General features: G+C 36.7%; 1 long non-coding RNA gene across 1 annotated transcript; it reads left to right on the forward strand.

The window, feature by feature from the left end:
* Positions 1-205: 205 nt before the first annotated feature.
* LOC149996425 (uncharacterized) lies at positions 206-8,911 on the forward strand. The gene is made up of 3 exons (XR_016507438.1): positions 206-265; positions 6,409-6,487; positions 8,787-8,911. It is a non-coding gene; the product is annotated as an uncharacterized LOC149996425 (long non-coding RNA).
* Positions 8,912-26,875: the final 17,964 nt, after the last annotated feature.

Genomic DNA, 26,875 nt, shown 5'->3' on the forward strand with positions numbered 1-26,875 from the left:
CAACAGTCAGGAAGAATAACCAAAAGTGAATTGGGAAGAGTTGAGGACAACTCGGAAGATACAGGGACAAATCAGAATCAGCTGCAGTCCGTATCTCTCATCAGTTCGTACTCTGACAACACCCGTAACCAGCAATTGAAACCATTGTCCTTTGCCGCAGAGCTGCACACATACATCTGATTAGGATTCAAAGAAACTGAAAAACAAGATCCAAGCTGGCGAAGGTGAAGCAGCTGCTGGCCCAGTTGTCACCCATGACCACAAGGTAAGTCAACAGACAGAGGTAACAAGTGTGAGATGCTGTAGCACCTGGCACCCTACCCTTTAGCAGGCAATGCCCTGTATCATTTCCATTTTTCAAAGAAAATGTTTAAACTCAAGGTTATCTTGCTCTGTTCACACAGCTGAAGGCAGTAGGACACCCATGGATTTAAATCAGATTTCTGTAATCACGATTCACACAATGAACATTTTATTATGGGACCAAAGTCTAAGAGGTAACACTATCTCTTACTGCAATGATTTTCTCTTCATTAATAGGATAATGAAGGATTTGTGTTTTATAGATTTTCAACTTTAGCTTTGGCTGCAGGAAAAAGAGTTAAATTGAGACATCCAGTCTCCTTTATTATCTTTGGTCAATGTTTTCTGTTTTAAAAACAGCTTTCCTTTTATTATCATTTTTTAAAAATTTGGACCATTAAAAATTGTTTTAATATTTAATTTTGTAGGGCATCTCAAATAACTTCTGGAAGTAGGCTGAGTGTAAATGTGTTTGTGGTAGTTTTACAGCTGCCACCAAAGGCTATTTTTTCTCTCTCCCTGCCTCTTTCTGGTTTACTCTTTTCTGTTCTCTCTCTCTCTCTCTCTCCCCCTCCCCACCTTCCTGAGAAAATCTTGTTTTAGAATCATAAGGAAATATTGAAGTAAATGCAGATGTTGTTAGATGATTTTTCAAGGGAACAGGTCTAAGGGCTCATTGTCATTTAAGTTTGACATACAGTAAGGAAGATAGGAAAAAAACCCAAGAAGGAACAGGACTCCCAATGAACAGCGTAAGTCAGAGGCTTCCATTTTGCCAACCAGTCTTCAGCTTTTCTCTATCTTATACAAGCATAACTTAATCACATTATGCAAAACCAGGAAGAAAAGAATATGATGAATTTTCAGTTCTCATTGAGAATTAATAGTCTGATACTTCCCATAAATTCAGTGCCATCTCTTGAGTTCCTAATAGTGCAGTACATGACAAGATAAATTGCTAGTAACTTTAAACAAATTACAGTTTTGCCAACCTAAGAAGCAAAGCAGAAACTTGTGACATTTTAAGTGTTCACAAGGCAACACGAAAGAAGTCCCAATTAAAGCTGAAGAAAATGACAGCCATGAACCTACACAAAGTTCTTGCTTCATATATGCAAACACGTACACCTTTCTTGGTATTTTGCACACATATCTGTCTAACAGGCATCCAGCTTTATCTAGTCAAGAAGCAACAATGTAAAGAGGGTCAAGAATAAGTACACATCATTATCCTTTTTTTTAAGTGTGTCCCTAAGTTGCCTAAGGACCTAATCTGAATCTCAGTCATTTACTTATCTCTCACAATGATATACATAGTCCCCAATAAATATTAGGTAAATGTTGGTTAAATGAATTAATGATGTTGAAAAGAAATTATCTTAAATGGACAGAACCCTGTGTGTATGTGTCTGTGTGTAATAGAGAAAGAGGAAGAAATCTAGTATGGTTATCTGCTTCAAGTGATATGATCAGCTAGAACTGTTACCGGATGGGGGCCTGGCCCTGAGTGGGTCTGTCTAGAGCCAGCTGTAGTGTGTGGGCTCTTGACTTCATGTAGGAAAGATTTCACAACACAAGTCCAGGTGACTTTGAGGATACATTTATTAAGGCTGGGGAGAGTGAAACAAGGAAGGTCTTAGCTTAGAGGAAGCAACAGGAGAGCCCAGGCTGGGCTGCCTTAGCTCACTGGGAAGTCAGAGAAAAGGCGGCTTTGGGGACAAGTTCAAGGGATTAGCTTGGGACAAGATGCCAACTGCCCATCACCTTAGAGTTTAGGAGACGCGTGCCTGTGAAGAAAGAAGTAGGGGTGGAGAAGAAGAAAAAGAAAATGGCTCTGGTTGCTTCCCAGGGGGAGAGTGCTAGAACTGGGTCCTTTGTCTTAAGGCTTTCATTTTTCTCTTGCAGGTGGGAATCTTAGGGGAGGTCTTAGGAAAGGGTTTCAGTAGAATATTTATTAGTTTTCCAGGTGTGCCCTTTCAGGGTCATGGTCTTCCCTGTTTGATCAGTGACAGGGCAGGGGGTCTATAGTCATTGCAGTTGGTTCTGGCATCACCCACCTGGTTTTGCTGCTATTCTGGGCCAGGAGCTAAAATACAACAGAGGCCTAGATGTTACCTTCTAAACATTATCTCCAGGGAAGAAAGGCCAGGGGGGAAGATGTTACCCTGGGGGCGAGGTTCCTGTGTTCCCAGTTTTGTCCCCTGCCAGGCACTCGGGACCTTCAGCCTTGATCACAATCTGCACTGGGCTGTAAATTGCTTAGCCATTGTGTTCAGCTGTCTCAGTTTCCTTATTCCCCTTGCCAAGGAATTGTCCTAGCTTCTCACTCTCTGGTCTCAGAGCTGCTGGTTGTCTGTCCTTGGACACCAGAGTGCATCTATGCATGCTATTAGAAAATAACTTGGGTTTTCTCTTAAAATCAATTTCATGTAGATTATGACTGGAAAACTGAAGTGATAAAAAGATATATACAGAGTCTAACACTTAGTAGTAGAGCACAAAATTACAACACATACTTTCAATTCTTTTTCTTCTATGCACAAAAGAGAGACTGGAAAAAATCTCTCTATTTTTATTTTCTTTCCTCAGCTCTCTTTCTATAGCTGAGAATAATGACCTTCAGATTTCAGCAACATGGACAGTTTGACCATGGAAGCAAGAAAACAAGAACCATAAAGACTTAAATACTATGGTTTTACCATGGAGAGACAGATCCACTATAAGGGTCAATTGAAACAGAATACAATTAGTTCTCACTATTGGTGGTAGCTGTGCTCTATAAAGCCACTGTGAACACTGAATTAGTGACTACTGAACCATCGCTCCTAGAGGAAAAACCCTGTTATGTTCCTGAGAGCTTCTGGTCATAACATTTTCATCAACCAAGTAACACATACCTTGTTTTCTGTGGGTTTCTGTTCAAAGACATTGTGTTTAAGATTCATTAACATTGAACTCACAGCCAACAAACACTATAACTCATGCTTGAACAAAACTTACGTAGCACATGTTTCCTTCAAAGGGAAATCACACTGGATAACACTTAGCACTACATCTGGGAGCCATTTTAAATAGCAAAATCACCAACAAAAACTAACAAAAAAAAAAATGTGGTACTAAATAGGCCACACAAAAAGACATGTGTTTATATGTGTTAATATGAGAGCTAGAATAAAAAGTAGAGGTTTCTTCTTGTTTGACCTCAGCTGGAAATGTATGTGGCAGGTGAAATATTTTTTTGTTTTGTTTTGTTTTTTTGCCACTTACATAGGTCTGCAAATGACCATGAAAGTGCCATCAATATTGATTCTGGGGTTACAGGTACATTTTAGCAAGTAGATGAATTCACAAACACAGAATTCATGAATAATGAGGATTAACTGTATATGCATTAGAAAAATTGGGACCCTTTAAACTGAATCCAATTGAATGCTCCATATTTATACTCAGGTCTATTATGTATCAGCGTGAGTGCAAGAGGAAGCAGAAACCAGTGGTTTCTAAGACATATTTCCTAGTAAATGTGTTTTCCCGTTAAGCGTATGATGGCTGAGACACCATTTGGCAAATGGTTAAGTAAAAAAAAAAAAAAAAATGAAAAAATGAAATAAATCAAAATAAAGTCTCTACTATTTAAAACCCAATGACGAAAATGGAGAATATAAAATGATGACTTGACAAGAAAAACAGCAATGCAATCTCTTAAGGAGTGTCATGGCCAATCCTATTTTAGTGACGTTTGAAGTGTCCCTGGGTTTGTGTGAACCAGAGATGCCACTTCTGAGAGAATAACGATCACTTAACGGGGTAAAACTATAGGGAATCCGGATGGTGCTTTTATTTATTTATTTATTTAATTTTTTTTAGTTGATGATTTTTAGTAAATTTCTATTTTAGCCATCACAACAGTATCTGTAGACATTAGAAAATAAATACTGTGACTATGCTTTTAGATAAGACCAAAAAATTCCAAAGAGATAGAACTGTCCCAAGAGTAACATCTTGAAGAATCCTAGTAAGTTTTAGTGCAGAGCTTGCTTTGAAAGTGCTCAGTCTAGCTAGGCCAAGCAATATGTAACCAAATGCTGCTGAAAATCCTAAACAAAGCAATAGAAAACAATGAACACAAGACAACACAGAAATACTCTATAATGCAGATTTTTTTGTTCAGAGGATTAATAAGATGTTATATAAACAAAGAATTATTTCAAAACTTCAGAGTAGGACCCATGCAGTGGTACATGATGTTTAACATATAGCAGTTATAATGTTTTTGCCTCAGTTGTGAGCTCGGTAGTAATTCATGGGGAAACAAAGGACCTTCTGAGACTACTTTGTCCAAGCAGACTTCTGACGGATTACAGGCATCGGACTTCACTATTGTAATGGAGACTATTACCTGCAAAATATGTATTCTCTCCCTTTTTCTTTCTAAGCTAAAATAGTAAGTTTCGTTTACATTAAAATGTGGCCAAGTGACTGAGCTATAGCAAATTAGATATAAGTGAAAGTCACTAAATGGGACTTCTGGAACAGCTCTTTAAAGGGAACTAATAGCTGGCATACTGCTTTCCTTCCCTCTCCCCCTACATGATGGCTCTGAGAATAATCTGAGAGTGTGAGGACAAGGGTCACATTCTAAGAATGGGGAATCATAAATCTAAAAGGAGACAGACTCCCTACTGAAATTGTGAAGTCTCTATACCAAGACTGGACTATCTGCCTCCAATGGGAAACTAAATAAACCCTAAGTTGGATAAGCCATTGAGATTGGGTTTCTGTTATTAGGAGCCAAATTCAATTTCTAACTGACAGAACCAGAAATAATACCTTCTAACTGGAGCTTGAAAGTATCTAGTAGGTCCCTGTGTGGAATATCGTCAAGACTTGCAACCTTCTTAGGAAATAAAAATGACAGGATATAACATAGAATGTAGGACTTTATACTGCTCTGATTTGTACATTTATATAATCATTCTTGGGATAATGGCACTGAGTCAATAGAAAGATGAATTTAAGAAACAGTTTTCTTTCGTATCTTGGGTTTAACCTAAAACAACGCATGATGAAAACCATGGCGTGGCACACATTTTTTTTTTTTTTTAAGAGAGGTGAGTTTCTAAGTTTTAGGGTCAGATATTTGATTTTGGATAATCTGGTCTAAAATGTCCTTTGTAAATAGATATTTATGTGATCCCAGGCACAGTCTCCTGATAAAATTTAGATCGTTTAAAATGAATGGATTAGTCTTTCTTTGGACTTGATCAGCAATTCTTCCAGGTACTCCTTTACATATCCCCATCAATTCTACCCAGCTTCTGAAAGACCAGCCTGAGCTAAAACTGTTTGCTTCTTTGCCTTAGTTTTAATGACAGCAAGCCCCTTCCAAATACCGAAAAGAATGTCGCAATATCCTGTTTAACAAATGATGGCCAAGAGAAGCAGGGAGGCAGGGAGGGGTGAGGCGTCAGTGATCCTACCTATGAAAATACGGCATAGGCTCTTCTAAAAAAGGATAAGGATGAAAGATTTCTAAGTTGCTGTGTATCTATCCATTGTTTAGTGCAAGCGACGCTGACTCACTGTCCTGCCTGCAAGGGGAAATCCTGTATTTCCCTCTCTGGGGCTTAAGAGAGGCAGGCACTTTATTGTTCTGCTGGAGCCTTGGTGCCAAGTTTCAGGTGGCCTCTATAAATCACGTCATTGGAACTTGGGGACATAACTCTTTCCTCATCTATTGTTTGGACACTGGGTAGAATTGTGTTTGCATGCATGTGCACATCTTTCTATCCACCTGGGGCAATTCAGCTGGGTCTTCATGGGAACATCTCCCATGTTCACCTTTGTTCGCAGTAAGACTTAGTCTCAGCATCTGCATCATATTAGCAAAACCTCATGTTAATCATCAATGAGTTATTTAATCATATTCATGAAATAGTATATAAATTTTTGGTCATTTACAATACCTTGTACTCAGTACTATTTTCATCAATTTACAGAGGGGAAACAAAAAAGTTTATGATGTGGTGTCTAGTGAAAACAGTAAGATGATTAACTTAAGAATAATGTGACCTAGAAGTAACATATTTCCTCACAAGTTCCCAGATGAGATTGAACAAAACCATGAAGGATTCAGTGAGAAGTTGTGTGGACTATAGTCAGTGCAGAATTCACCTAGAAAGTGGTGAGTGACTTGAAGAGTTAAAACTTATGTAGATTCTAACTGGAGGGTCGGGAGTGGGAGAGGCAATTCCAGCAAGAATCAGGGTTTGCAAAATCTTGGAATCAAAACTAGATACATTTTGGTATAGAAGAGCATATTAAAACTTTGTATGAAAAAAATATGATTTGCAAAGAGAATGAGTGGCCTTTTAAATCAGTTATTTAGGTGAAGCTGCATGAAGGAAAGTGTTTGAGCTTGATCCATTAGGAAACAGAGAACCCTTAGAGATGCTCAGGAGCATGGTAAAACAAGGTTTAAGGAGAAACATTGGAAAATATTCATTAGTTATTAATATAATGCTCACAAAGCAAATAAATAATGAAATTAAAATTTAATGTTGAAATGTTTTAAATTACTTAAAAAGATTAGCTGTTTACTTACATTAAAGAATCTAGTTATAGACGACAAAGATGCTATGTCTACATTACAGAATTATGAAATGGGTAGGGACAAAACAGAGAAATTAATTCTTTCAGTCTTATAGCATTGTTTGATGAAGAATTTCTCCTCAGCTATACATAGTATGCTTCCTATCATCTTAAAACAAAACAAAACAAAACAAAAACTTGTACAGTGGCATAGACAGTCTGATGCAGGTTACACAATTTACTTTAAAAAGTTCTGTAACTTAAACCTAAGCTAGGATTTCCTACTAGCTGTTCTAAATTAGTGATATTTGTAACAGTTATAGTAAGTAAGCAGACTTCGGTTTTATGCTCTGAAGATGTAGTTAGTTGGTGTATGTATAGGGATGTCACATGGCAATCATCTGGGCTTGTTTCTCATGTGCATTGCACATTGCATAATTTGTTTTCCAATTCAGCTGATCCAAAGGAGAATTTTCACTTGGTAATTATTTTTCTTGAAAGTCAAGTTATTTGATAACTTTCAATTTATTTAAGTTACTGTTTCTCTTCCCCTACCCGTTTCACCCAGTTTATTTTTGTTCAGAATACTATTGTTTATTTCTTTGGGTTCAATGAGTTAACCTTTACATATTGTAAGATTTGATAGATTTAATCTTTATTTACTTGGTATCTTGGTTATTTTTTGTGGTGCTGCTCCTGAGTGAAATTTGACTCTCATCTGTCATTTTGAGAGCCACCTACTATTACAAAATCTTTCACTATCTCTCTGTTGGATCTTGTGGGTGTTACTCAGTTATACATCAGAGCTCATGGCATGCAGAGTAATGGTCAGTAGGTTCAACTACAATAATTTTCAGTAATCTTTTCTATTACTATACAAAATACCTTTGTTGAAGGACTTTAAATGTAACACACAGTAATCAGAGTAATAAACAGGTCAACTCTCAGTATATAACTTCTCTCAACCTAGAAAAGAATTGGTGATTTTATGCTTAATTTAGAGTGTTTTGGTGGTATGTGACCTTTTAGTTTCCAAATTTTCAATTTGCATGTTCTCTTTATCATTTGCATATAATTTATATGTTACAGAACCTTGCTCTCACATCAAAGTAAGTTAAAAGGTTTCCAATAAATAAATAAATAAATACAAGGTTTCATGGTAATTAAGTCTCTCTCACTGACGTGATTTGAATTGTCAATGCCAAGACAGAGTGGCTTTCAGCTCAAGAGAAAGCATCTAGCAACAAAGACAAGGCTGATATTTTCATTGCTAAAAACGATTACACCTTCACTTATTTCAAACTTTTTAATTTACTTTTTTATCCTCTTGCATTAGAGGAGCAACTTCTCTGTGGTAGTTCACCATGAGTTCTGATTTGGTTTTGAGTTCACCCATCAGAAAGTGCCAACAAGCTTCAGTGACTCAAGTGTTATTGCGTTTCATTATGTAGGCAAAACTGACTGAATCATTGGCCATGTGATACAACCCAATCTCTCTATTCCTCTTCCCTTCCTAGAAGTCAGGAGATTGGACTGACTTCATATAGCTCAAAACCACAACCTTCTAATCCTAGATCGATTTTTCCAGCATAGCCAGTCCCCATATGGAAACTATCTAGGGCTTTCCCAGCAGTCACCTCATTAGCATAAAATCACTTTATGGTCCCAGAGGTTAACTATGAATAACAAAGTCACTTCTATCATTTAGAAAGTTGTGAGGATTTAGAGTCTCTGTCCACAGAACCAGGGATAAAAACCAGTCAAATTCTTTATTATACATCAGGGTTCAAAAAATTTAGCTACACATATTAATGTTATTATAGCATTGTGTATCATAAAAACTTGGTGAGGCAAGGTGAGTTTTTATATAAATATTCATATGTGTTTTCTAGAGATAAGAAAACAATGAAGATGTATTCAGTTCAAGATAAAACTTCGGAGACTACAAAACCAAATGTTTAAGAAAGTAAAGAAGAGTGTTAAGCATTTCACATGTCTTCAACTTTCAGATTTGTAAGCAAAAGGGAAAAAATAATAAAAGGGATAACTCTAACACAGTTCTATAAATTAAGTCAAATGTTAAAATGTGTACTTGAATTGTATTTATTATGTATAACAACAATTAAGAAATAACTTCTATGGGAAAACTGATTATTTCATTTTTGGAAGGAAAAATAGAGATGGAAGGGAAGCCAGACCCTCCAAAATACAAACTACAGATGTTTGGTACATGCTGTTTACAATCATTATCATTGTTGGCAACCAAGGAAAATGAACTCCTGTCAAAATGTCTTAGATTTGCCTGAAGCACTATAGGTTTGTTTTACCTAATTTTCCTCCCCAAAAAGCAATAAGAGACTTAAAAGATTACATTAGCATTTTTATCCCTTTGTCACAGTGGGTTAGATGATGGCTTTGCATCCAATTAAACAAAAATAAAGATATTTTAAAAGTGTTCTGCTGCAATTATAAGATGTAAGGAGTCTTATGTTTTGCTTATTGACCGCAGCTGGAGTCTGACTCTTTGCAGATAAACACCACAAAAATTGAGACTTGCTTCATGGTAAAAGGGTGCAAAAGGGAGGGTTAACTTAATAGGCCTTTGAGAAGGAACCTCAAGAGACTATTTCTTCTGGCCTCCTTCTTTCAGACATTTACACAATTCGGTAACAATTTATACTTGAGACAACTAAGGTCAAAAACTAGGTGACTGGATCAGGGATCTGTGGAAGCTCTTGTTTAAACAAGAATACTACCAAAACAAGGTAAGCCCCAAAGTCCATGAGTTTAAAATGTTTCTCAGCAATCTACTTACTTCATGTGAACATATGGGATAGAAACTGTTAAAGGACTATGTAGGAAGAAACTGAGACCTCTTCAAATAAAGAAATTTGTTGTTTTAGACATTCCAAGTTACCTATTTTGTATTACATTTAAGTGGAGACTCTGCTTGTCAGGTTACTTTTGTCCGTTTAACATGATTTACTTACATAATCATCTTAATGTTTTAAGAGAAACGGGTTCTTCTGTGGTGTTGGAAACTCTTTGTGAATATAATGTATCAGAATCATAAGCCATCAACAGGAAATGTTTGGTTACAGTGTGACTTCAAGAGAAATTATTTTCTTTTGTTTCTTGAAGAAAAAAACTGTAGAGAGAGGTTGCACCTAAGGACAGAGTCAGATACAAACCAGAACAAAGGCACTGGACTTTATCCACTTCTGGGTAAAGGGCAAAGTAAGGTGAAGTCCAACCATAAGCAATGTATCAATAATTGGTTGCCTTTGAGTTCCCTTTAGTGTAAGATCTGGTTTCTGCAATTGTTTTTTAACATGGACTAGTTATTTTACCATGAACAGTTCATGAAATCTGTATGTGACTCGGGCACTTGTCTGGAGTGCCCAGGGTTTTATATTGGAACATATCAGATGGACAAATGATTCATGTTTTTCATGTATAAACAATCCATGTAAAAAGAGGAATCCCCAACAGAAAAAAATGAGTGAATAATATGTAACAGGCACATTTTAAAAGGATGTATGCTAATAATCATTAAACATTTTGGGAAACTGTTCAACCTTGCTAGCAATCAAAGACATGGGATTGTTAAAACAGCAATTTTTATCTACCAAATTGGGAAGAGTGTAAAAATAATATAATCTCTATTTACTGAATGTTCAGATCTTTCTTACCTTATTGTAATCCCTTGAGAGCAATATAATAATATGTCATCTTTCAAAATTTTATATTTTTGAAACAGAAATTCTACTTTTAAGAACTTATGTGAAAGTATTAAGCAATACAAATCGGTAGTAACAGAATACCCCAGAGATGCAGATCATCGATGCAGCTGATATAGTCAATGATATGTAAGGGGCAGGAGGGTACTTGAAGCAGAGGGCGGGGGGGGGGGGGTATACTATAAAGTACATGACTTTCTAACAACTTTTCTGTACATTTGAAACTAATACAGAATAATATTAAATACAAACTGTAATTGATAAATTAAAACATTTTTAAAAATAATTTATATTATGTAAGAGCTTACAAAGATGCTGTTGAAAATAAGTGTTCATTGCACTGAGAATTTGGAAAAATGTAAACTATAGAGTACTTTTTAAACTGTAGGATACTTTTATGATGAAATATTTATCATATAGTAATTAATTATATTCTCAAAGTATAATTAGCATGTGGAGGTATATTATGATATACTAAGTGCAAATGGCAGACTTAAAAAAAGTATAGTTCCTTTTTTAAAATAAAAGATGATATACTTAGAAAAAATACTAAAAACATAAGCTAAAATTTTAACACCAGATGTCTCTAGGTATAAAAATACATTTTGAATTTTATATTTTCATAAATCTGTATTTTAAAAAAATGAAACATGAATTATTTTTAGGGTCATAGAAGACAATGAATGTTGTTTTCCCAAAAGGACTGGCATGGAATAAATAGCCTCTCATTATCAAAACTTCATGATTCTTACTCAGAAGTAAAAAAGCATGTTAACACATTTGTCACCCACTAATCAGTTGATGGGGCTTTAATTTGCATATTAGCTAGTCTTGTGTGTGGCTTTAAGCAGATGAGGAAATACACATTTTGATTTGGGAGAAAATGGAGTCCAAAATTTCAGAAGCACGGCAGCCTCACAGGAGGTGAGCACAGACCAAAGACTGCCCCGGAGCTGAACCTATGGTGGCAGAAGATACCCTTTTTTGTTGTTACTTTCAAACGCGGAATGCAGAGCTTTGACAGTCTTTGCTTGGTGCAGCATTTCTCCAATTTTAAAAACAACACCCACAATAAATACATTTTACAAAGCAACCCAACACACCCAAGTACAGATGAGTGCATGTGCAAAACACAAACACACACACAAATGAAACAAACATGTCAATCACGCACAAAAACTAACCCACCTTACCATGTACTGTTACTACTAGTGTATTTACATGATTTAAAAAAAGAGCTGGGTATAACAGCATAGAACTTTACATTGTAAGGAGAGCTCAACTTGTCATGAGCATGCAAAAACTGAAATAAGCACTAACGATAGAGAAAAGATTCAGAATCTCCAAAGTGCATGTTTGGGAGTATCTACTTAGGAAAGTTGCCAGAAAGGAATATTATTTTATTTGAGCCTTGAAAAATAAATTGTATTTCGCTAAACATATGTGTAAACGATTTCATGATATCAAGTTACAGGACAATGAGTTGGGGTGGGGGTGTCTTGGAGAATCTCCAAAGAGATGGCGATCAAATCTTAAGACAAACCACACAGGAAAATAGATGTGGACGGGGTTTCAGAAAGTTCTTCTTCCTAAAGACACTAGGGCTAGGGCACTTATGGATGTTTTCTGAAGCTCTCTGGTGCTGGGGCCTTAAGAGTTGTGAATGCCATCATTTACTCACACAGATTTATTCTCCACTCATCTCCATCTGCTCAATGACCCAGGGGGGTCTCTTTATGGTTTCATGAATGGATTCCCTTGCACTCTTTCCTCTTGGATTCTTCACTGTGGTGAGAAGTGAGCATCAGACGATTGGAGGAAAAGGGGTGGGGGTGAGTTTGGAGTATGTGCTCCCATGGGTCCCCCCAGGCTGGCTGTGTCTCTTACAAAAGACTACACTTCATTTCAGCCTGCTCCAAGCTCTTTAGTTCTAGGCTGCAGAAGCTACTTCATTCTTTAGCAGTCTCAGAGCTAGAGGGTGAGGGTTCTCATCTGTTGCTAGCCCCAAAATAGTACAATACATTATTTTATATTGATTTCCCTCAATCCTGCTCCTACTTTTGTAAAAATTTTAAAAACTTCCACCATTAAACTGTCCTCAAATTTCCCAAAATGAGTATATTAGCTATATCCTGGAATCCTGACTGGTGGGGGCAATATAGGTAGGTTGGATTTCTAGAAGACAGAATATAGAACAACTGTAGTCTGAGCACGTGGGGGCTGGGCAGCACAGGAAGAGAGATACAGATTAGTTGGGGATGTAAATAAAAGATTTATCAGGCCACTTGAACAGTAATCACATGGGGAAGAGTCCCAAGGAAGCAACTGCACTCACTCTAAGGTATCATATCCCAGCCCAGGAGAAGAATAATGAAGAGGAAGGACCCACAGGGTACTTCTAAGGTTCTGGTGGTGTTTAATTTTTTGATCTGGTCCTTGATTCATAGACGTCCATTTCATTGATTATCCTAGTAACTGTACATATATATTTTGTACACTCTTCTGTATGTTTATGTACTTCATAATTAAATACATGGGGAGGAGGAGGACTGAATAAGGGTGTGGTGAGCAATATCACTCATGATTCTCTCAATTTAATATTTGAATATTTTATATACTATTTTCTTCTGTGTAATCTTCATTCTAAGCTTGCAAGATAGACATTTTTATCCTTTATTTCACATATTCTCAGGAGAGTGGAAAAGTGGTATCTGTTTGCTGGTAATATTTTATGAAACAATTTAACCAGGAAAAATGTTGTGAAAGATTGCCCAGACTATGGTGCCTCTTTTTGAAAACATCCTTACTTGCCATCTCAGATCAACTTGTAAGCCAGAAGTCTTATTAATAAGTAATTATTATCTTCTTAAAGAGACTCTAATCATTTACAGGAATTAAAAAATTCAGTGAATGCAGAATGAAACTACTGCTAACTTGTAGTCTACTTTAAAATATTTACCATATTTTTAGCAGTCTGGCTTTTTAAAGCTCAAAAATATTCAATATTTTTTCACTTATTACAATAATGTAGAATGCTTATTTAAAAAATAAAAAACCTAAGCAGGATAAAGTTTGGCATTATATTAGGTTTCTAAACAGAAAATTCCCCAGTACGTATATGAATAAAGTCCCCTTGAGATTGACCTAGCAATGGAGAATAGTTTCAAGGATAAAAACAGAAAAATGTTTATTATACTCATTCCCTACTGAGAATATAAATGAGTAAAGACATTATTATTAAAGCCCCTGAATTGGATTTTTTCCCAACAACTCACATTTACTACTGTTAGTTTCATTTTAAAGTCAATGTGAATTCAGATGTGAGGAAAGAAATGCTTTATTCATATGAAATTTCTGTAGTGATTTATACATGAATGCTTCAGGCAGAAAGTAAGATGAAAGCACTTTATTTCTTACTGAGAATTCGGTTCCACAGTTCAAAAGTAAAATTTTTTTTCACTGTGGTTATTGAGGTTAAAGCCACTTAAAACCCTAAAAAAGTCATGGGAGAGGCAGTTTCTGCTTGGATTCAGTCCCATCCTACCGCAGAAGTTACTTAGGCAGAAGGTTTGGAGTCTCAGAGGCAAAAGGGGATAGAGGAAATTAACCAAGAAGATTGGATCAAAAGACACATAGTAGATGGTCACACTTTGATTTCTGTAGTAGGTTAAAAGGGAGGACAATTGTACAGAATTGAATTTTGGAGATCCTTAAAAACTAAACTAAATATCTAGCATTTTTCACTTATCAATAGTAAACCTAATGGAATAATTCAATACATATAGGCCTTCAAGAGATTTAGCCTGATAGAAGTGTACCAGTTGAATTGTGTGCAGAGAGGACACATTTGGAGTAACCCACAATAGTAGCAACAGAGGCTTCTGTAATTAGGAGGGGGACTGCACAGGGAAGTTAACTTGAAAACTAATTTAGTCTTTCAACAAAAATAGAAGACTTTACTAGAAACGCGTACATAGAAGGAGATGGGAGAACAGAGCATAATTGCAAAGCTTCTAGCCTCTAAGTTTGAGAAGATGGTAGACAGAGAAAGACCACTGGGAATATGGTTGTCATTTGCATTCAGGTTTGGGTGAGAAAGACCAGTTTGATTTGGGCATGTGAAGTTTATGATGACCATCGGGCATCCAACTAGACATATTTAATGGATAATGTGAGTGATGTGGTAGTCACCAATGTAAAGGTATTGATGGTGGCTAATTCTCCAAGGTATCAGACTGAGCAAAGAGCAGAGAGGACAATAAATATTTTTAGTGAAAGAGAAAAATGTGCTGTGAAAACCAAGTGACAGAAGAGGAAGAGAAGTAGGAGAAATAGAACACGAAATGCTATGGATACCCAGATAGAAGAATTTTAAGAATTCGATAGATACTAACATCAGACTTTTCCACGATGTCAAGAACATAAAATTTGACAACACATTACCTTGGATAAAGCAGTTCAGAAGAATGGTTAGGGTGAAAGTCAGAACATAGTAATTGAAGGTAGAGCAAAGGACACGTAAATGAAAGTGTTGAGTATAGAAATGAGTAGAGACAAAAAGAAACTAAAAAGTGTGAAGTAGATTGCAGATACAGAAACAGCAGGGTCGACTGCAAGAGTTTATTTTAAGATGGGATTCTTGGGGCATAAAAAGCTCTTGAACCTGGGGTTGAGAGGCTTTGTGTTGATATATGCTCAGATGGCCTTGTAAGGTACCATGATGAGCCTAACAATGGCTCCAGTGCTTTAACCTGGTTTCTGGTTTTATGTTTGTAGCTTAAAATGATGCATTTAAAACTCAGCTCACAAGAATAAGAGGAAGAAAGAAGAAATACTCAAGTCATCTTTGCACTCAACTTCATTGTAGAAGACAGCCTCACAACCCACATCTAACTGGTCAGAAAACCAGCATCTTACTTCCTGCTCAGACTGCGAGGGTGGATGCAAACCAGATGTGCTGTGACCTTATCAAAACCTACACACAGGCAGGAGGCCATAACATACTGTTTAAATACAGCCCACGTGTCGCTAATCCAGACCCTCATTTTCCATGATGAACCTGAGGGGCTGGGGCCCAGCCAGCTGCAAAGGCCCTAGGCTAGAATTTTACAAAGAGCAGGTTTGCCTGAGAGAAAAGCCTATGCCACAGACAAGAAAGTCATGGAGTGGTCACTCTTCAACACTGAGATGTTTCATCTTAAATTAAGCCACTAGGAGAAATCTGACATATAATTTTGACCTTTTTTCAATTTTCTCATAATGAAAAGAAGAAATGGAGATGGGTCCCTGAAAGGTCAACTTTCAGAAACTGGAAAAGACAAAAAAAATAGTTTGTTTTTTTTTTAACATGACTCAAGTAATAGACCCCTGTCACTTCCCCTGTGGTTCAGTTCCGCTGTCCAGTGTATCTCTCATTGGGAATTTTATATTTTTAATATTCAGCTTTGACATTTTTCTTAATCTGTTTCCATTGCTTCTATTAGATCACCCTGAAAATATTTTTCTTTTCTGTTTTCTTACACATACATGCACACACACACCTCTCTTGCCTTTTCTCTCTGTTTTTAAAAGACTAAGCCTTCAAGTTTCAATATAACAAATATATTCTTAAATACCAACTGTGCACTAATCAGCCATTTATTCTTGTTTCAGTTTGAAAGCAATAATATTGTTTTTAGGGAAAATAATAAAATTTTAGGGACATTTTTTTCATTGAAAAATATAGAGAAGAAAATTTTTCATATCCCACAATCCAAATACAACTAATATTAAACATCCATTAGCTACATTGTAATGCATATTTAGAAATATGTGTTTATAATTTTGCAAAACAGAAAAATATGTATTTTTTATAAGTACCTTCTTTCACTCAGTGGGCCATGAATATCTTCCCTAGTCAAAATGTATCACTATATTCTCATTTTAAATAGTCTCATCATATTAAATAATAATTAAATAATTTTCCTAACTAGTCTCCCAGTGATGGTCATCCAAGTTATTAAATATTTTTCTATCAATTTTCAAGGAACAACCTTATATATACTTTGTTTTTTGAAAAATTTTTTCTCTTTTTTTTAAATTTTTTTTTTATTGTTCTATTACAGTTGTCCCAATTTTTCCCTGTTGCTTTCCCCAGCCCTGCCCATCCTGTTCCCTTGCTCCCACAACCAGTCCCCACCCTGTTCTCCATGTCCATGGGTCATTTATACACATTCCTTGACTAGACCCTTCCCCTTCTTTCCCCCCTTCTCCCCCTCCTACTCCCCCTCCCCCAAATTTTAGTGCTTACTGTTTGTCAGTAGTTCAGCAACTGTTTTCCCTTAATGCTTTCTCTTTCTACTCCACATTGGCTTAAGAGGCCTTGAGAGTAAGTGGTCTTTAATACGAAGAGATTTTATGAAAGTCACAGGTTATGTCCTGCTCTGGGCAGATGAGATTAAAGGATGAGAGATGCATGCAGGCAGATTATGGTTCAACACTGAGACATAGGTCTCAAAATAACTTAAATAACTATTAAATGTGATAGTATAAATCTAAAAGTGTGCTGAAAATTGCATAGTCTGATAATTGTTAAAACAAATAACATTATTATGATATAATTATGGATGAAATTGCTTCATGTGAATTCCTAGATCTTTACTATATTTTTACTGAAGCTAGATGAATAATTTTCAGTAATCACAAGACAAATTTTTCTAGGTGAATGTTTGAGCAAGCTGACCTTTTATATACTCATGTATCACTCTCATAATTTTCTAAGACTTCAAAGTGGAGCTAATATTGAATTGGGTTTTAACATCAACACCACCTCCTTTAATCTCTTCCCACCACTCAGAGAAAGGTATTTATGCTTTAGTAATAGACTTCTGAACACCTTAACTTTGGCATATTGTTGGCAGGTAGGCAGAGTAGGATATTTGGAGTCAGGGAAGTCTTTTTTAGTGCCTATTTATTTTTTATTTTGTTTATTTATTTATTTAACTGAGCGCCTCTTTAAATCACAACTTTTCTAATATCTTTTTATTAGTCTCTAACTTAGACTTCATGGGTCTCATATGGAATTAATCCCCATCACTACCATACACACACACACACATACATATCTAGAGTTTCAGCCCATAAAATTTTCTGGTTTGGCAGGGCAGGGGTCTTTAAATGGATAAAGAAGAAATAGCAATAGGAAGAAACAAGCACATTCCACAATATTCCATTTTCTCTCCAGTTACAAATCATGAAAAGATGGGCCACACTAGACATCAAGGCACATGTAAACAGAGGTTGCCAACCACAACTATGGAGGTAGGCAACATAGACACCCTATTCTGATAGTGAATTTCTTACAACAGCTTCCATAAGAGCTGTTCTTCCAAGAAAGCATCTTTGCCCACCTCCTAGGAACCAGGAACACCCAGCATGCATGCATAGAGTCTCAACTACAATGTTCTAGCCTTGTTCATACAAAAAAATTGATGGAAAATAATATTAGTCCACCAAGAAAGGAAGACTGCATTATTGTAGAATGAAGAGTTATGCAAGGAAATTTAATATGTCCCAAAGTAGAAAGTCAAATAAACTTTGACTTTTTAATAAGAGAAATTATGTCCTTAAATAAGAAGCAAAACACACATACTTTCCCAGAGGCCAACTCTTTGAAGCCCTCTATTGACCTCTGAGCCAATCTTAGAAGAATATGCTGAAATAATAAATAAATAATATATGCATCAGTTTTTGAAGAGATAAAGACTATCTGGTATTCAGCAATGATGGCAATGGTTTTCATCTTCTCTGTTCTCAGGGTGTAAGGAAGACTTCAGGAACAGGAAGGGTCCCCTAGAACAGAAAGAGTTTGCATTTCCCAGCAGCTCTTATTTCATTTTAAAATTATGCCATACCAAAAAATATGTGTGATTTTTTTCCCCCAAAATATTTGCAATGGTTTTTCATGGCATGTAGCTGGTGCTTTTTAATTAGAGTACTCCTTTTTTAAAGTATATTTTATTGATTGTGCCATTAGAGTTTTCCAACTTTTTTCCCTTTGTCCACCTCTACCAGGACCACACCTTTCTCTGGCAATATCCCCTTAGTTCATGTTCATGCGTCATACATATAAGTTCTTTGGCTTCTCTATTTCCTTTACTACTCTTAACACCCCCTTGTCTATTTTGTATCTAACATTTATGCTTCTTAATCCCTATACCTTTAACCTCATTGTCTCCCTTCCCCCTCCCCACTGATAACCCTCCATATGATCTCCACATCTAAGATTCTGTTCCTGTTCTACTTGTTTGCTTAGTTTGATTTGTTTTTGTTTTTTTTAGATTCAGTTGTTGATAGTTGTAAGTTTGTTGTCACTTTAATGTTCATAGTTTTGATCCTCTTTTTCTTAAATAAGTCCCTTTAACATTTCATATAATAATGTCTTGGTGATAATTAATTTTTTTAGCTTTACCTTGTCTAGGAAGTACTCTCTCTCTGTCCTTCTATTGTAAATGATAACTTTTCTGAATAGAATAGTTTTGGTTGTAGGTCCTTGATTTTCATCACTTTGAATACTTGCAAGTCCCTTCTTGCCTGCAAAGTTTCTTTTGAAAAATCAGCTGACCATCTTATGGGAACTTGTTTGTAGGTAATTCTCGTCTTTTCTCTTGCTGCTTTTAAGATTCTTTCTTTGTCTTTAACCTTTGGCATTTTAATTATGAGGTGTCTTGGTGTGGTCCTCTTTGGGTCCAACTTGTTTGGGACACTCTGTGCTTCCTGGACTTGTATGTCTATTTTCTTTACCAAATCAGGGACATTTTCTTTCATTATTTTTCAAATAAGTTTTCAATTTCTTGCTCTTTCTCTTCTCCTCTGGCATAGCTATGATTTGGATGTTGGCACTTTTAGAGATGTCCTAGAGTCTTCTTATTCTCTCCTCAATTTTTTGAATTCTTGTTTCTCCATTCTGTACTGGTTGACTGTTTATTTCTTCCTTATGTTCCAACTCATTGATTTGAACCCTGGATTCCTTCCCTTTACTATTGGTTCCCTGTGGAATTTTCTTTATTTCACTTGGTGTAGCCTTTATTTCTTCCCCTATGTGTTTGTCATACTCATTGAGTTCTCTGAGCATCTTGATCACCAGTGTTTTGAACTCTGCATCTTATAGGTTGACAATCTCTGTTCCATTTAGTTCTTCTTCTGGAGTTTTTATCTGTTTTTTCATTTGGGCCATATTTATTTGTCTCCTCAATTTGGAAGATTCCCTGTATTTGTTTCTGTGGATTTGGTAGAGCTTCTTTGACTCTCTGTCTTGGCATGCCTGTTACGCTGTAAGGGGTGGAACCTTTGGTATTTGTCAGTGCTGGGCAAACCATTTCACTACTTTGTGGTGCTGTATGTGGGGGAGCTCTCAGAGAGGGAACAATGCTGTTTACTTGGTACTCACCCCTTTTCCAGTCACTTCACCCACTTTCAATATGTGACTGGTGTCCTTCTGTCTGTTCCCTTTGTGGTGGTCCCCAAATTGGGTGGGTTTGCATGTGTTCAAGGAATATAGGGGCCCTCTAAATGGACTCTCCTAAAAGACAGGTAGTTTCTTCGACTGCCCCAACCCCCATTGGTTTTCACAGCTAGAAGCTATGAAATTTTATTTTCCCAACACTGGAACCCTGAGCTGCATGATCTGGCCTGGGGCTGGGATCACTCCCCAGGTGTCCCTTCCAACTTTTATCTGCCACACATGAATGTGGGACAACACATTCCACCAGCTACCACTGCAGCCTTGCCATTGCTGCTACACTGAGTCCTCTCCACCCTGACTCTCTGGCTCCAACCCTCCTACCCATCTGGGTGAATACTTCTTTAAATCCTTGATTGTCAGACTTCCATACAGTTTGATTTTCTGGAAGTTCTTGTTTTTTGTTTTGAGGTTAGTAATGATCCTTCTTATGGTTATGTGAAGAGGCAAAACGTGTTTACTTATATATACCTCCACCTTGGCCAGAAGTCTAGTTGGCATACTTTTACCTTGACAGTTATTTTTAAATTCAAGGTACTTAAGTTGATAAGATAAAATATCTGCCTATAAATTGGATTTTCTGGAAGTTTAGGTAAAAGAAAGAGTTGTTATAATCAAATGAAAATAGATATTATGGATAGAATATGACATTGATACACATTACCATAATTTTTAAATTATGCATTTAACTTGTTATCATATAATTTCAAAACTTTCCTTTTATAGACAAATGAGAATAGAAGTAGTGACATATTCTTGCCAGACTCAGGGATACTTCTGTGAAAATTTTTGAAAGGCATTAACCTAACAGTAGAGCACATAATCCCAGCCTGGTATTCAAAATCCTTCATAATGTGGTCTCAGTAGTCCTCTTTTATCATTACTCTTCTATCTGAAATCTGAACACAAGCTGGCATGTCTACCTCCTCATTATCCTTCAGACATGCAAGCTCTAAACAATGCCTGTCTCCATCCTACTTCTTTCTTACTTCTGGTTTTAAAAGTTCAGCTCCAGTAAACTCTTATGACACCCAATCCCTTGGTGATTCTCCTTTCCTCTCTACCACATTTATACTTTCTTTCATGTTATTTACCATTAGTGGCAAATACATTTTTTCAGTTAAAGAACAGATAGCTTCTTATTTTAATTCTATTTATTTTTTTCCCAACTTAGACTGAATATTCCTAGTATGAAGGGTTTTTAATAGTCTTCATTACTGTTGACACAGAGTCAAGCACGTGGTAACAGATTTTAATACGTGCCCAGCATATTAGAGATCATTGAATCTCAATCGCTCATTTTAAAGATAAGGAAACAGACACCAGAGGTATAAAAATGACAACTGGATGAATGAATGAGAGAAAAAAATAATAAAACCTGAAGGATAACACAGAAGAGTGAGTTTCATTGAGTTTTTGTAGAGATTAGTTCTACCTAAAGCCCTCTAGCAATTACCAAAGAAATAGAGAGGCAAACAGAGTGACTGTCACTGTAGTCTGTGGCACAAAGATTAGGTGAGAAATATGGAATTTTCTCTAGTGAAAAGGATTGTTCCATTGGTTTCATTCTGGCCTCTGAAACTCTTTCATGTTGATCTGAAGGATGTCTGGTATTTCCTGAAGGCAGAAAACCCTGCATTCTTGTGATTTCTCTCATCTACAATGAGCACTAGTTTGGCCTTCATTTTTAGCATGGGTTTATTTTGGGAGTGTTACCCATTGAGATGCAAAACCATAAGTCCCACACCAATGTTCTGAAGATTTCTTTACAATCTGCTCCACAGTTCTTACATAGCCACTGAATTGGTTTGTTGAGGTGTGTCAAACCTCCTAGATTTAGTGTGATGTTATTTGAGAGGTTGATGGAGGGTGAGAGTTGAAAGAAACAGGAATGTTGGAGATGGGAAATAAGACTTGTGTTTACTGGGAAATAACTTGAGAGGGCAGATGAAATTGGAGGACCTTTTGTTCATTCCTTATTCTCTTTAGAAGAATAGTAGCATTCGTCTATGTAGCCTGTAGTTATTAATTCTGAACCTTATAACAATCCTATAAGATGGGTACCATTATAACCAGAAACTAGAGCTAAGACAGGTTATGACTTGCCCAAGTAAGCTAGGTTAATAGTTTGCAGTACCGGTATTTGAACTCATGAAGTCCAGATCCAGACCCATACTTCTATCTACTACACTATAGTGCCACTCAAAGGATAGATTTAAATTAGAATTAAAATTAATTTAGAAGTAAGTTTATGATATAAGGGAAGCTCAAGTCAGTGAAGCTTAAAGTAGTAGACTCACACCCTTATCCCTGATTTAAATTATTTATGAGATTTGGATTGGTCATGTATATATAATGAGGTCTGTCCGGAAAAAATCCAGCCATTGTTAATATAACAAGAACAGTTTGTGTGATATCGATGTAATGTGACAGCCAAAGAGAGTGGACTGAAATGCACATGCATGAACAATGACTACTTTACTGTGTTGTCAGTGGGGGCAGTAGATGTCATTGAGTGAGCATGTATACTGTGTGGCCATCACACTTAGAATGAGTACAGCAACAAATCTGCCTCATATTTTACATTAAGTGTGAACATTCCACCACAGAAGCTATTTAGATGACTCAGAGGGCTTTTGGGGATGATCCAATGAGGGCAGCACAAATAAAACAGTGGCTCAAATGCTTCAAAAATGGTCAAGAATCTGTTAAAAGTGATCCATGTTCTGGAAGACCTGTAACAAGCAGAGCACCTGAGAATGTTGAACATCTATGGGCTGCAATAAACAAATATCAGCAATTGATCATGTGTTCAGCTGATTTGGGGATTCCAAAAACTTCAGCATCCAAGGTTTTGGCAAAGGATATTGGCATGAAACCTGTAGTCACAAAATTTGTTCTGTGGTTTCTGCTACCAGAGCAGAAGGGACATCATGTTGCAGTTGCTAATGACCTGATTCAGGCTGCTACCAATGAGCCAGATTTCCTCAAGAAGGCAATGGTGGGTCTATGGCTATTATCTGGAAATGAAGGCTCAGTCATTCCAATGAAAGTCACCTGGCTCTTCATGCCTGAAGAAGGCCCAGCAAAATTGCAGCAAGATAAAGACCATGTTAACTGTGTTTTTGATTGGGAAGGTGTTATTCATCACAGGTATGCCCCTCCAAGACAAAAAAATTAATAAGAAGCATTGTCTCGATGTTCTTCATTGGTTAAGAGATGCAATACGATGAAAACAGCCATAGCTTTGGGCAACTAACTGGTGATTGGCAGCTTCATCCTGACAATGTGCTTGCTCATGCATTATGTCTTCTGTAGGGTTTTTTGGCAAAACATCAAGTCATCCAGGTGAATCAAGCTCCCTACAGCCAAGATTTGGTGCCCTGTGACTTTTAGCTTTCCCCAAAACTAAGATCACCTTCAAAAGGGAAGAGATTTCAGACCATGAATGAGAATCAGGAAAATATGATGGGGCAGCTGATAGAGATTCCAATGAAGGATTTTGCAGAGTATTTTGATCAGTAGAAGAGTTGCTGGGAGAACAGTGTGAGGTCCTAAGGTGCCTACTTTGAAGGGGACTGACTTGTCGTCCTCCTATGTACAATGTTTCTTGTATATTCTTCAACAAATGTCTCGCTTTCATATTATATAGTTGGATAACTTCTGGACAGACTTGATGTATACACAACTTTAGAGAACTCATGGAAAAGTTCAGTTGTCCAAGCAATTTAGAGTTCAAACTTTTGAAAAAAAATCAAAATTTGAATACTCTTTTCTTGCCTAAGTAGATAGTGTAAGAATTTTGTGAAAAAATATAATATTCATCAATGAAAGAGGCCTCAGATGCTCATTTATGGGTGAAGCCCCACCTATATTGAAATATCAAATATAAAATCTATTCAGACTGACACACATGCTTTAGCTTCACCTTTCCTGTGAGAGAGAGGATCTTGAGCAAGAAGGGATAGGTAACATGATGAAAGTTATATTTTCAGAGACTTGTCCTAGAGAATGGCTAGGAGATGACTAAGGGCAAGGAAAGGGAACAGGAGAAGCCCATTAGGAGATTATGTCAGTATTTTAGGGATAACTTGACTGTCAAAGTAAAAGCCAAAACTTTTGTCATGAAAAATTTATCATAAACCTATGACTAACCAGAAATGAAGGTTGAAAGATAAAGAAATGGAAAATGACTCCAAGGTTTGTAGCCAGGAATGTAGAGATAATGTAAGAGTCAGTGACAGAAATGAGCTGGCATGGGGTGTAGCAGAATGCGAGACCTCTGGGGGCAGGAACTATGACAACTTTGTCTTTGTACCCCCAGTGCCTGTCACCTAATAAGTTCTCAGTAAATGCTAACTGTATGAATAAAAGAATGAGCTTGACATTTTTATTTTGGGGAAGAATCACTTTTAGGGGAAGGTGACATGCTGACTTTGAGGAAAGAAAAGTGTATTAGTTTGCTCAGGCTGTCATAACAAAGAACAGCAGACTAGGTGGCTTAAGCAACAGAAATTTCTTTTCTAACAGATCTGGAGAGTAGAAAGCCAAGATCAAGGTGTTAGCAGAATTGATTTCTTCTACGGCCTCTCTTCTTGGCTTGTAGCCAATGACCTTCTTCTTTCTATGTCTTCACACTGTCTTCCAATTCGATGTACTCCAGTCACATGATATTAGAGTTCATCCATATACCTTCATTTTACCTTAATTACTACTTTAAATGTCTTATCTGCAAATGCAGCCATATTGTGAAGGAATTGGGTGTTAAGTCTTTAACATATAAACTTAGAGGAAGACACAATTCAGCCTATAAAAGATGGCTATCCAACTGCATATCTTGCAAGGAATTGGAAAATTAAGATTATAATGTGGGGAGGAGAACCAAGTTGAAAGAGGATTTGAAGGACTTAAAAGTGATGAAGCCATGAGACATATAGTCTTGCATAGCAAGTTGCTCCAAATAGGGAAAAAAATAGAAACCAACATGGGAGTTTCTCAGATAAGACTTAGGGAGTGACTGAATGTAGGTGGGTCCAGGAAATAATAAAGAGAATGGAGCTTAGTCATTGTATACTAGAATCACAGTCCAAACAGTGCCTATCAAAGGAGCTCCCAACCTTTACCCTCACTTAGTGGAATGTAGGACAATTACACAATTGAACTGCACTGTTGTGCCCCAGGCAAAGACTCATCTGGCAAACAGATTTGGTGAATTTTGTGACTACAAAAGAGATTTTAGGTTTGTGATTGTGAAGTTATTTATTGCTGGGACAAGATTGATACTACCTTCTCCTCCAAAGACAAATGTGTGCTTACAGCTGGGTATTTTGTTAACATCAAAGGAAGCCCACTGTCTCTTCAATTCTCACATCTTTTATTTTCCTCTCTAACACTGAATTGGTATGGTTGGGTCCACATGGTATATTTACACCAATAGTGTCCTCATAGCAACTAACTGCAGGATTTGTGTAAAATCATGGCTGTTATGATGCTGATGTCACAAAGGTAAATCCAATGAGCCCTAAATTGATTTAGTGAAGAGGAAGGAAAAACAGCAATAGTTGCACATTGCTACCATGAAAAGCCATGGTGTTGATTCTCCTCTCTGAAGAGGTGCTGTTCATGCTAAGGGCCTCAGGAAAGCATGGGTCAGAAATCAGTCTGGGTATTAAATATAAAATGACACTCAAGCAAAGACCTTCAAACATGATTTTTTGTATAACCTGCTGTGCTCACCTTTCCTGGACAAGCCTAGCCTGTCAGCACTCTACAGTGACTCCCTCTTTATCTTCGATGCCCCCCACCCCAGACCATCCCATCTCATTGACTTCTACTATTCTGGAGACTCTCAGCTCAAACATGAGGCCATTACTGAAATTCACATGAAGTTGTCTCCTCCCAATTATATCGTTTTAGAAATCCATCTTATTTTCCTTAATAGTACTTTTTAAATGTGACTATTTGGTTAATATCAACTTCACAAGACTAGAAGCTCCACAGGGGGAAGACATTTCTACATCAGTATCTAGAACAGTGCTGGATCTCAGAAACCATGGTATCAATATATATATTTAATTTATGAATATATTTCTGCACAGGTATTTGACTTACAATTTTAGCACCTCAAGTAGCTAAAAGCAATTGCATGGTATGGTAGAAGGTCACAGGTTGTGGAATTAGACACACCTGTATTTAAACCAAGCTTCACATTTTTTTACTCTAGATTCAGATGAAAGTGATCACTATTAATATTAAGTTCTCAGCTTTGATTTTACTTGAAAGTATTTCCTTGGCTTGTAGTGTTACTCTTTTACAATTCTTTTTCTAAATCTCTAAACACTCCCTCAGTCTTCTTTCCTTTGTTTCCAGAGTTCTATTCTGCATCCCTTTTAGTCCAGCCATAGGACTTCCTGAGTTTAGATAGAGTACTCTTCAAACAGATGTTCAGACAACTTCTCAAGGCAATGAAATCCATATGGAGGAAGACGTGTACTCTAAAAATAATTACAAAAGAAGGCTCAGATATTAGGATAAGAGATATGTCATCCAGGCCTATTTCTGTGTTAAGGAAGGGATCTCCAAACTTACTAAAACAATCTGAAATAGAATAGCCTTCCTTAATTGGGAAGATAAAAATATGACTGATAATGATCTGGCTTCACATTATGAGCTTTGCAGTGATCCACAGGTTATTGATAAATTTGTTTTTAAGTTACTCTGCAGCCCTAGAGAGTAAGAAAGA

This window comes from Furipterus horrens, unplaced genomic scaffold (assembly GCF_987537825.1).
Source record: "Furipterus horrens unplaced genomic scaffold, mFurHor1.1.pri manual_scaffold_12, whole genome shotgun sequence".
NCBI lineage: Eukaryota > Metazoa > Chordata > Mammalia > Chiroptera > Furipteridae > Furipterus > Furipterus horrens.